The 12,785-nt window shown below is 37.0% G+C and overlaps 1 protein-coding gene across 2 annotated transcripts in view; it reads left to right on the forward strand.

Annotated features, from left to right (window-relative positions):
- SPDL1 (spindle apparatus coiled-coil protein 1) overlaps positions 1–10,941 on the forward strand; it is a 367,882-nt gene extending 356,941 nt beyond the window's left edge. For both annotated transcript variants that reach the window (XM_075509999.1, XM_075510000.1), the window contains exon 15: positions 10,931–10,941. The gene's annotated coding sequence lies outside the window, so the exon portion shown is untranslated. The remainder of the gene's footprint in view (positions 1–10,930) is intronic.
- The last annotated feature ends 1,844 nt before the right edge of the window (positions 10,942–12,785 follow it).

Below are 12,785 nucleotides of genomic sequence, written 5' to 3' on the forward strand. Positions count from 1 at the left end.
TGATGCTGAAGCTGAAATGGTTTTTGCCCACTGGTATCTACATTCCTGTAAAAGAAGGTCATTAGCCTCTATTGCGACTGCTCCTTTGGGTTACCTCTCTTTGTCTTCACACAAGTCAAACAATAAATAAAGGTAGTCTGTTAATATAGATTAGAGGTTAAACTGTTATTTATTGTCACATTTTATGGAGAGATTCTGTAGAGACTGTTATTGACCTTCTCTGCCTACAAAATAAGAGTCATGTATTTATCCCAGGCAATCCATCTGCAATTAAAAAGAAATTACAGTCTTCCTGAAGAGGTACAGGCATGCATGCAGAAACTGAGGTACAATGATAAATCCTGATGAGGAACAGTTGCTGAGTTAAAGTGCATCACAAATTCACATCATCTTATGTCTCTGAGCATATTAGATGAGGAAACCGTTGAGAAACAACAGATTTCCTCCTGCAATTTTTGATATCTTCTTTTAAACATTGTCTGGGATTTGGATAGAGTCGAGCATGAGAAAAGCATATAGCGCATTTTCATTCCTTTGAGTTTATGTAGTAAAAAGAGCTATAAAAGTAAACAAAAAAATTAACATTGTCTTTCATGTGTTCCTTTAAGTAGAAATAGGTGAAGAAAAATCAATGTTAACAGCCACCCACTTACTGTGCCTTAATCACATTAACAGCATGCCCTTACATTGGTTTGTGACAGTACTTCTGCAACATCCTCTAAATCAGAACACACCTCAGAAATAGGTCTGCACGGGTTGCTATAACCTTGAAACCATGAAAGTACTTCCTGACTGCATATGGTATGCAAGCTTCTTGTTAGAATGAAAAGAAACTCCTTATCTGAACATCCTAAATTGTGAGGATGTCAGAAATACAGACTAAGCCTCCCATAACACTAAAAATGGAGAGGAGAGAAAGAAAGAGAAGACCTCATAAAAATGTAATTTTCTCTTGGATAAAGCAGCCACAGTCTTCTGCTTCCTCATCCAATCTGTCTTTCAGGCCCAGACCTGACCAAATACTGACCATTTAAAAAGCTTTAAAAGCCGCTTCCTTCTGTAGCCCTTCCAGACTGCCTAGTTGTCACTTCACCTGTGACCACACCAAGGTATTACAGACAGAAGCAAATGAACCATAATGCCTCTTTGAAGAAGAAATGATATCCATCCAAGACATGGCCTTCTTTCCTAACCTGACTTGTCAAAGTCTGTGAAAAAACACTCAGAGGAGGCAGCAAAGAAGTCTTAGAGGCAGCTGGATAACTACTAGTAGTATAGCTCTACATCATAGCAAAAGCAGAGTAGGGAAGGGAGTGCTCTACAGCCAAGTATGAGGTAGGTGAGTAGTGGTGGCAAAGAAACTGTCTAACGTTGCTTCTGCATTATGTCTTTGCAAAGGATTACATGACTGCATCGTTCCCTTGTTTTCCAGAACTAAACAATCTGCAGAACACTGGTTGGCTGCTCAGACTAACAGAGGTAAGAGGACAGTTGTTTTACTTCTTGCATCTTCCTTGTTTTAAAAGCAAAACGCTTAGAAAGACTAAAATATTTTAAATGCTTGAAACAGTAAGGTCATGGCTCATTTCCCAACTGATGTCTGGGCAAGTACATCTGAAGTCTGCTGCGTTTAACTACTGGAGAAACACTCTGATTAGTTTAACATACTCATTTATTCTTCAGAGTAAACACCAAAATCTCAAATTCATTAAATAAGACACATAGAGAAGTAAGTCCTTATCCAATGCTTTCTTACAAATATCTTTACAAAAAGTATATGAAAACCAGCCAGGAAATATCATAAGGAAAGGAAGAAATTGTAGCATAAAAATAAGACAACCACATTTTCCAGGAACTTCTGAAGTTCTCAGGAGGATGTTTATCTGGAAAAAAGTATTGCTGTAAAGGAGAGTAGACTAGATCTGACTGTACTAGCCACAACCCTGAAGATAATATAAGGTAGGAAAAGTGTGAGATAAAACTTCAGCTCCTCAACAACATTTTAATGTATGCTCCTGCTAACAACCTTGTTCTACCTAAAAGTTTCTTGAGTTCGATTCTGTTGCCCTCCTTGCAGCATGTACTCTAATTTGGAAAGAATATCTACACATTGGAAAGGTTTCAGTAGTCATGTATTTCTGAGACAAAACATACCTAATCTAGTACTGATATTTTGTTTGTGAATGGATTGTTATAAAATATGCCTTGCTTTTCATTTTTATAACAGCCACCTTGGAAAATCTGTCATTTTAATGACCAAAGTTTTTCTTTTTCCCCTCTTAGTCTTGGAAAAGACCAAAATCTCCAAAGGAATTCTTTTCATGATAGCATACTGGTTCAAGATTTGTGCTTCCTCTTGTTTTTAGACTCCCCAAAGCAGGATCTGCTGAGTATCTCTTAATTTTCTTTTTGTTTAACATACAAAGGATTCGTTACTTCCTTGCATATCACACTTACACTTTAAATTGAATCCTGTCTCCAAACACCTTCCAATGTCCCCCACAAATTTCTTGACAGTTCATCCTTTATATAGTTCATCCTTTATTTGTAGACCTCTATTTCTCTCTGAAGTATCCAAACATTTGTGAATAAGTAAACTCCTTCTCATTTTTCCAAAGTATATCTTAATTTAGTGAAACTGCAAGTCCTATACCTGACAAGATGTTGACCGAGGAATAAAATAAGCAGAAATTCTTTGATGAAAGTGATTACCTTCATCTAAAAGTAACAAAAGGTTCAACATTTTTGTGAGGTGTATAAGGTTCTACGTTTCATGTTAAATGGATGAGTTGTACAATAACATTTTTTAGAGTAAAATAGGTGGTGAGGGACGTTTAGCGAAACAGTGCCCCTTGCTGGGAGTTTTGGGTTATTGCGCCTGATTGTATTGGTTTTGAAAGCTCATGTGGAGATCAGTTTCTCGTTTTAATGAGTTCACTCCTGGAGGGAATATTAAACACATTATTGCTAAAAATAAGCACCACCTTGCTTATGTCACGGAATTATTTTAGTACTGGCTATAGAAAGAGGTAGATAAGATTGGGAATGAAAGGAAATAATGTTTTCAGTGACATTTTGATATCCCCCGTTCACAAGCATACATGTTAGATCTGTCAAAGTGTACATCTGTAAAACTGAGTCTCTAATGGCAGTATGGGCTTCTGCCCTGACTGTGCCACAGGAATCCAGACGGCTTGTCTCACCACCTCCCAAACAAGACCATTTTATGCGTGCCAACTTGAGATTCAAGAGCTACCGTGAGTTCTTCTCAGCTTGCAAATCATGAACAATAAAGACACTACAGTAAAAATGTTTTCTTGAAATAATTAATCCTACCAGTGATGCACAAGCTGGCACAGAATCCTGTTTACAGGCTGGTTTTCCAGGGAACAAAAAATAGGAAAAATCTCTGTGAATGAACAAAGAGCTGACATGATGCTAAATAGAAGCAAGGAGGAATTTGCTGGGTGAGGAAGTATGCTGTTTATATAGTTCATTTCAAATGGTAGCCTTGCTTTAAAGGAGGTTTTGTTTTGTCTTAGGTAGCTTGGATGCATTGATGTAAAGAGGTTTAAAAAGTATAATTAATTAACCTCTCCTGCTGTCACAAAAGACAATACCTACCTCTCATTCTTTCTTACTTTCTTTATTGAGGACACAGATGGAATAATCACTATTGTGAGCATGCTTTGAAAAATGCAGAATACTAGAATAAAGGGATGTCCTTTCTTACACAGGAACATAATCCCTGAAAAATTTTGAATTTTTCCCTGAAATACCTGAAAAATTTAAAATCCATAAATCAAATTAACCCCTTTTTTTTCCTATGTGAGAGTCACAGTGAGCCAGACTGCCATACTTACTGTTTCTGGCCCAAAATCTCATTGCTTGCATAGCTATCCACATTGTACTATTAGAGCGAATAGTTTCAGAAACAGTCAATTAACATCTAAACAATTCAGTCCAAAGTGCTTCCATTTACTGGTCACACCATTAAGGCTTAGGCAAATGAATAGGAGCAATAGAATTGCTAATTGTTAATATATCATATGTCCTGGCACATGTATTCCTGAGTAATGTGCATCATATTTTATGTACACCCACATACACAATGAAAACTCTGTATTTTTCAAACCCAGCAAGATAATTTGAAATCTGACCTTAAGACTCACTTGTTCTGCTGTCCGTATTATATCCATATCATAGTTAAATATGGAAATTTTTTTCCTCGAATACATTTTATTATTCAGTTATTTCTAATATAGCTCAGCCTTTCTTTGACCTTAAATAGAGAGTCACATTTTACTGGCAGGTTACCACTACTACTGCAGTTATTCAGACTGATTCCTCCTGAAAACATTTAAATGGGTTGTTACTAGTCATATTAACCAGGTTACCGTTCACATAATGAGCTGTTTGCACTGTCCAAAATTTTTAGCTGTCTGACAGGTGTTCAGAGCCTTATTTAAAGTGACTGTCTGTCACTTGCCCAGCTCCTGTATCCTGTAGTCACTATGTTACTAGTGGCAGACTTGCTAGGCTCACAAGCTCTGCAGAGAGACGAGGTGTGAATGCATCAGTGGCTCATGCTCTTACCCACGATCAAGCTTCACCTTAGACTGAAGTACCTTGGTAGGTGGAAGTCTAAATTTCTTCTGCATCAGCTGTAGTATTTTATTTGCTGATTTTCAGATTGCCTATTTGCAGCCAAGTAAAATCGAATTTAGGGAGCTTTTTAAACCAAGATTTGAACTTATGTATTCCAAGAGATCTAGAGCTGCACTACACAGAATGTTAAAGATGCTTCATTGCTGCCAATTCTGCTTCTCAGCAGCAAGGAAAGAGGGATCTAATCAGATGAGAGTGCCTGGGCAAAGTGGTAAATCATGCAAGACTTTCCAACAGTGGGTAATGACGTCTGATTAGGTACAGTAGACTCTACATCCAAAGCGTTTAAAAGACCTAACAGACATATATTTTATTGCATCAGCAGTTGCAAAAAAATCCTTGCTAATGTGATCAAAGTGTTAATGAACAGCGGCATGAAAGTTGCTTCTTGCAGCTTTTTTAAAAAGTGACCAAGGCCATGCTACCATGCTACTTCTGCAGTAATGTTCACCTGCTGATAGACCTTTGTGTCAGAGAAAATTTTAAGAAGGAAGCAGTAAAACAACCTTACATGAATCATCTTGGTAAAGTAAATTGAATTCCTTATTTTGGAATGACTACACACTTGTACTTGTGAATGTTTTTATGGCACTTTTAGTCTTTTTTTCCACTGGTACAGTTATCAAAAACAAATGTATAACAGTGAGGAGAGAGACTTCTTGAGGGTAAAACCAACAAGTAAACAATAAAACATTGAGTATCAGAGAACTGATGAATTTTTTCTTCACTAAAGGTCGATTTGTAAGAGGGGCTAGGATTTGTTATATGGACACAATGCACATTGCTCTGATGCGATATGATGATTGAAATAAGCCAGTGTGGGATTAGACCCTTCTAAATTCCTCCCTTCACTGTTTTTATATACTTTTCTTAAACATTTACATCGAAAGTTCTTGTTAGAGGAAAAAGCTATAAAAAGCAGCCATTGAAGCAATATAATCTAGGTATTATAAAAAGCTTGGGCAGTAAAATGTCATCATTTTTCTCCAGTAAACAAATGCTCTCATGTCTTTCAGTGGAGGCCTATTGCTTCCTTTAAGTAATAAGATGGAGCCAGGAGAGTATGTGGCTAGTGAAAGGAGATTAAAAAGTGATAAGCACAGAGCTGTGACACTGAAATGATCCTAAAGTTTAGTGATCAGTTGTTGGTATCAGCCATGCCAAGGTAGCTAAGACCACAACTTATGATCATGTGATAAGGCATAAAAATTACTATGTAAATTACTGAGGGTTATGTACTAGAGTAATGTCATTATCTAAGCAGAGCCCTTTTATGTCGTGACACTTATTCTTCCTACTTTCTTTTTTGATTTTAGAGACATACAGAGATTTTAACTGTTCAGTTGCTGAAATGACACAGTACTTTAGCCCTTAAAGGCCAAACATTTTGTGATATTCAAATCTTCACTAACATGAAGTTAAAAAGAAAAATCTCATACTTCTGTTTGAATACCATTTTTGTGCTCTCACGGATTTAGTTCCAGTTCTTCCGCTCTTTAGCAGAGCTTGGATTCTGAGACAGCTCCTTAGGGTCCCTCTAGGTCTCTCTTTTTGTAGGCAAGGCCCAGGCTGGAGTCCGGGTCCTGCTCTGGGTCCAGGCCTCCACTTTGAGATAGCAACTAGTTTCCATGATTTTTCAAGTCAAGAGATTTTGTGGCTTCTTAGACCGTTTCCTAATTCAACCACTGGCTTTTTCGGCCTCTCTCTCACCTGATCACGAACAAGATAGGTTTGTTAAAAGCACGGCTGGGCTTGGGTCATTCTTAACAGCATTAGTTATCCTGTGGCAAAAGATGATGTTAATTACCTCACTGCTGTGTGATGTTTGCTTGGCCCTTACATCGCCTGCTCCTCATGAAAAGGGTGTTTGTGTGAATCTGCTCTGTGCTCTCTCTCTTCTCCCTGAGGCACAGAAATGGACAAAAGTTAGCAGAGCAAGATCTCTGTTAAGTCATATTCAATCACTATCTGTAGTCTTTGTGTGATTCCACTTAGAAAATAAAAATACAAACACACACCCTGGAATCTGTAGTCTTGCCTTCGGAAGAGAGGAAAGCTGCTGGGCAGGAAATGAATGTTGCAATGTCACAATGAAGGACTGTCACCACAAATTAAGGAAATGAATGCCACAATCTTGATTTCTCAAGTTTGTGGAAAAAAAAAAAATCTGGTCTAATTGGGACAAAATTCAAAACATCAACCAAAAAAAAATGACTTGACAAATCATGACCAGAAAAAAAAAAGTGGAAGTGTTCATGTCAGAATAATGAAAACATTTACTTGTGATACTTTAAAGATGGCAAGTTGAGATTGGCTTTTGAAATTCAGATTCACAGGTGTTGATTCAATTTTATGAACAGTTTATATTTGAGTCTGTGCTTTTTAACAGAATAAGTAGGAGGAAAGTTTATAAAAAAATTCTTGATCAGCTGTCCTGATTACCTGAAAAGAGAGGTAACATTCTTTTACAGCATTTGTAACCTGCTATAATTATTTTCAATCTACTGTGATGTTTTAAAAACAAACCTGCTATCAGTAAACATGCTTTTGTTTTATGTACTACTAAATATATGTCCCATTATACATAGCCCGCCAACCAATAACTGGTTGTGGGGAAAGGTAGCACAGAGTTCCTCAGAAGTATATTTCAGGAAAGCTTTGCAGATGCAGGATGTAGAGCATGTGGAATGGAGTACATTGCAGAATACACTCATGAAAGAATTGCTTGGGAAACTTAAAATGAGACTACACACAAACCTGATAAAATGTATAAAAAGGCATGATGGCACTGTTCAGGGAGCTAGAAAATCTAATCAGAGGCACAGTAACCTCTGCAGCTCTGTAACAAAAACCTGCAGATTCATTCCATGAACAAGGAGCCTGACCAGCAGTGAACAATTTATTTCGTAGCTGCTCATTTGTTTTATAATCTCCATTGAAAGAGTATAAATTCACAAGAAAATACCTTTGTGCAATACTAATTCAAATGAAAATTACAGGAAGGATTATGTGAATAAAATACTGAGACAAATTTGCTCAGAAAAAGTAAATATTTACACAGGTAAAGAAGTTTTCAATTTCATAGGTTACTTATTTATTTAGAGTTAGCTCTTACAATTGTCAGCAACAAAAAACCTGCAATATTATGCATAAATCAGCAATTAATGTCAGAATATGCTTACCATTTCTGTTTTACTTAATTTCAGTAGATCTCATTTAACTTTAGAAGGAAATTAATAGTGATTTACATGTCCCAGAGGTGCCAAAAGAGATATTAAGCAATATTAGGCATAAAGAAATAATCCTGCTTTATTTTCATTCCTTCTGCAGACTGTGCAGAGGAATAATGTGAATGGATTAGGAAATTGTTGTAATACCTGTCAAGTAATGTGATGTGTGAATATCTATGAACTCTCAAAAGTTAAACTAACTATTTTATATTAACTTCCTCAAGTGCTTGAGGAAGAAAGGAACAAAAATAACCTACTGTCAAATTGGCTTGTAAAGATTCACTTTCAATGCGCCATTTTTATTTTCTTGGTGCATACAGAGCCTAATCCCGTTCTTTGTAAACATGTTGTTTCTGGCTGAACCCACAATTCTTTGCTGCAAGGATCTTTCTGCACCTTCAGGGAGAGCCAAGCAGAAAAGGGGTAGCTTTGGACATGTAATTTCAGTCTTTGCAGCCACATCAGAGTGCATGGATCTGCAAATGTTTGGGGGTACACAACTTTACTGGCACACCCACTAATTTGTGATACGCTCTCTGCAAGTCTGAATGACTAACCCTATCCAAGCACGTAGCTGGGAGACATTGCTGCTACTATTGATGGTTGTAACTGGGTCAGCTAATTTTGGGAAGCAAGTCTTGTCTGCATGTAATATACATATACCAAACAGAGCACCCTTTTATTTAAATATTGTATCGTGCTTCCAGAAGGTATACCTGTGATGTCAAGGGAGAAAGCCTCACAATGTAACTTTATGAAGGTTCAGGAAATGGGCTTGTCTCCTGCTGAGGGGTAACTAAAGCATCTGGCTGGTCTGGAATAGGATACTTTGATTGCAAGCATTCAGATAATATGCAGTTCTGCAGAGGATCTAGACATTCTGGATTTTAGAGTATCTGTGATGAGGGTAGAAGGTTCAGTGTGTAGGTATTAATTAGTTCTGGATCTGTTGAAACCCAAGAAAAAGCTTTTATTAATGTCAGCTGTGTGGTGACTCCAGTAGACTGCAGCAGAAAATATTTTGTGTGAGTTTAGTGGAGTTGCCACACAGCTGATTTAGTTACAGAAAGCAAAGTGGCAGTTGCTATGGCTAACATGCCATAACTTGTACCCGATGATGACTGGAATCTGTTTCTTACTCTCCTGGAATGATACACAGGTCCGTCATGTGCAGGGAAAGAAAGAGGTGAGGGCTCTGAAAGGATGCCTGGATTCATAGGACAAATATATTGTCAGCTCTTAATAACTCTTGACAGCCTTATTCCACATTCCACTTTGTTAAATTTATATATGGTGTTATTTCTTGTTCATACAATTTGCAAATGTTAGGACTGGCTTCTTTTATTTAGAGCTAAAGGAAACAATCCTGCATTATTTGTGGGAACTGGAAGCACCTGCCATTTCTTTGTGCTGTGATGCTATCTGAGTGTGTGTCTGTAGCATGAATCAATCTGGTAACCAAATTACACGGATCCTCTTTATGATTTATCTAGCTTCCAAACTTCTGGAGAAATGAGCATAATAAAAAAGGATTGTGAAACATTTCTGTGGTTAAATGTCAGTGCTAATATATCAGAATGCACAGAAATGGGTATTATGTATAACTTTAGACATTTTGCTGCATTTAAATGTGCTTGATTTGTCATTTAAAAAATTCTCTGTGGTTCCAAAGAAATCTAGTAATGTCATAAGAGATTTCACTCATTTAGAGTTTACAGGAGAAATTATCAACTCTCAGACTGGTTCCTGGAACAGTCTTCCAAATTCTCATTTTTGTCTTTTTGAAGGGTTTTGGGTTCTTTTTTCTTTTCCGTGTAGAGTTTGATGGTACATTGTAAATTATTTTTGTCAGAGAAAAAATGAAAGCAATGGTATGTATGTAAAATTAATCTAAACAGGACAAACCTTGAAAAGAAGCATAATTTTAGCATTAATTTTTATTTAATTTCTTAGCTATAAACCAAGTATGGCAAAGCAATGGGGAGAAGGACCTCACTTCCCATTTTTGGAAACATGATCAATAATGTTACAAAGAGATACAATAATTACAATAAAGTAATAGTTCACTTTACATTTTAGTTTGTGTAGGAACCTCAAGAGAAACCTTAACTTTGACATGTAGAAGCATTTGTTAAACTCTGTCTTCCTATTAATGCTCATCAGTGGAGTCTGAAATACTGGGAGGATGATATTATCGTAACTTAATTGGCCTGTGAGCTAGGCGGACTTCTGAGATGTTAATGAGTCCATTTATTCTTTGCAGGGAGTTGAAACTTGATTAGACTTTTAAAGATCTCTTTTGTGTATTTCAACTGTTATTCATGTTGGTTTAGTTTCAGTTTTACCCTTGTAAAACTAAACAATATGGCACACTTCATTGCTCATGATACATCCAGCAGACAAAACAAAGTTTTTCGCCTTTGCTCCCACCTAGACCCCCCAGGCCTTGTACACTATGTGTGAAGTTCATTCAGTTGGCACCTGCAGCTCAGTAACTTTAATCATGCAGCAGCACAGTCTCCCTCTTGCTCAATGATCCCAGGTGCCAAATGCAAGAGAGAGACAGAGGTCATTGCTGTTTTCCACACTCCCTCCCCTACTAAGTGATGTACATGCAAGTACAACCCCCATAGCATGTGATTCAGGTTACAGAGTTTCACATAAAATGGTCAGAAAAATGTTGAGTTGTATCTACCGCATTTGTACAGCTATGTTACATTTCCTCCTCCACTTGTCACATATCCAGTTCCTTTTTCTCTCACTGAAAGTATTTTTAACACAAATATTGACTTTTATTTCTGTTAATAAGTTCTATTTTTATGCTCTGTTTTGCATATTTGTTTTCAAGCTAACATTTGCATTCATACCTGTCCTAACTCATTTAACACAATGTGGCCACTGTCATACTGTTAGAAATCTGAGCCAGGACATGCAAATGTGGGGAGATGAGGTCTTAGTCTTTGATGCTAAGTAGTTGCCACAAAATGATCACAGCTAATAACTTGTTAACTTATGTCACAGTTATTTCAGAGCAGTCTTGTTCGTATTTGAAAGACTGTTAAACTCCAGTTGAAATAACTGATTTCACACATTCTCTCTTCTGATAAAAGAATCTGAACAAAATGCTAGTATTTCAGTTTACTTATTTGTTTCAGAAGATAATGCAACTTCGTCCATGTCTGCATGTACAATATGGCAGCTCATCCAGGTAGACAGATGATGATTTTTGTGCAGACACAGCCAGGATATGTAATTATGAGATTTTCCACAAGATAAAGTCAAAAGCAGGAGTCAAAGACTAGCAACTTACAGTTTGTTAGAGTCAGCAGTCCTCTAAACTTGATGCTGTTTCCTAAATTCAGTAAACAACCTGGATTACAGATTTATTTTTTTTATACTGTAAACACAGATAAAACACAGCAAAGCACATTTGTGTGTGACATGAGACCTGGAAGAGTTATTCATCAAAATCTAACTTCAGTAAGGGGAGGTCCAGTTCTCTCAACTGCCACTGTAGTCAACAGAAAGGAAAAGGCTTCCTTTTGGGTTATTTGAATAAGCCTGAATTGCCTACTGTGGATGGCACTGTGAGGGATAATCACTCTGACGGTATAGAGAGAGCCTAGTGTGAGCAGCTTTTGTGAGTGTCTTCCTCTTGCTACATCCTTTCCCCCTAGGATTACAGTATCACTGAGTGGGAAGCTAATACAATATGCTATGAAGGCAGTGGCATTAGTTATCTGACATCTATTACATACTTGTCATTTTCACATTTGGACTAAATCGCCAATCTTTGCAGCCAAGCATATTGCTTCTTTCAATTTACTTTTGCCTAGTGCATTTTAATTGTGGGAAGGAGAGCCTCCAGTGGCTTCTCTTGCTACAGTTGCTCTGTAGTTCTACCTACAGTGTACAGTGGCTACAGTTGCTCTGTAGTTCTACCATTCCAATTTTCAGAGACTGTAATATTTACTGAGAGTGCATTATGTGGAATTTGTGACACAGTTGTATTTATACAGCATGAACATCATTGCAAAAATTAAGTCTTTTGTGCTTTTTTATGCCAGACAGCCAATTTATGAAAAGCCTTAGTTACAGGGAAATGCCCCGGTCGAACAGCTGAGACAGGAATTGTTTCAGGATCTTTTGTTGTGCCTCCTGCTGGCCATTTTATGAGTTAAAAAAAAAGAAGTCTTCTGATAAAGCAACAAAAGTAATCAAGCCTGTATTTCAAAATAATAATAGAATTTCCCTGAGCAGATTATTATTCTTTTGTTATTTTTAATTCTCATTTCTATACCTCTAATGCTTATAGGGTATTTCATCTAGTAATGTATGCAAGTTGGCAAATGAAAAATAATATAGATAATTACAATAGAAACAGCTAATAGAAGCTGTAATATCTACATTGCGTCTCTAACCATTACAGTTTATAGTATTAAATGAATTTAAGTGAAGAAGGGATAATATGTGGTGTAGCAAATTATAAACCTGACTTACTGATATTAGCATAGTCCCTTATTTCTCTCTGCAGTATTTCAGACAGTATGCTGTTATTGCTATGAAAATCTAGGAAGATAAAACAGCAGTACGGTAAGATACCTGTAAAAACTGAGCTATTAAGCATTGCCATCTCAATCAAAAGGGCTCAGCATTTGCCAAAACATAATCTGGAATCACTGGTTTCTTAGGATCGGGAGACAAATTCACAATTCCTTGCTTTATAAACTTACTTTCCCCATGTGGATGAGAAAAATCTTACCGAATGCATTTGGTATGTGAAAGGATGTAGAGAAGTATATGTGAGTGTATATAAGAACTCGAGGCAGATATAGTTCTATAGCCCTAGATAGCTGCATGCTAATGAGTAAAGGTTCACAGCTGCTA

This window comes from Mycteria americana, chromosome 8, assembly GCF_035582795.1.
Source record: "Mycteria americana isolate JAX WOST 10 ecotype Jacksonville Zoo and Gardens chromosome 8, USCA_MyAme_1.0, whole genome shotgun sequence".
Taxonomy (NCBI): Eukaryota; Metazoa; Chordata; class Aves; order Ciconiiformes; family Ciconiidae; genus Mycteria; species Mycteria americana.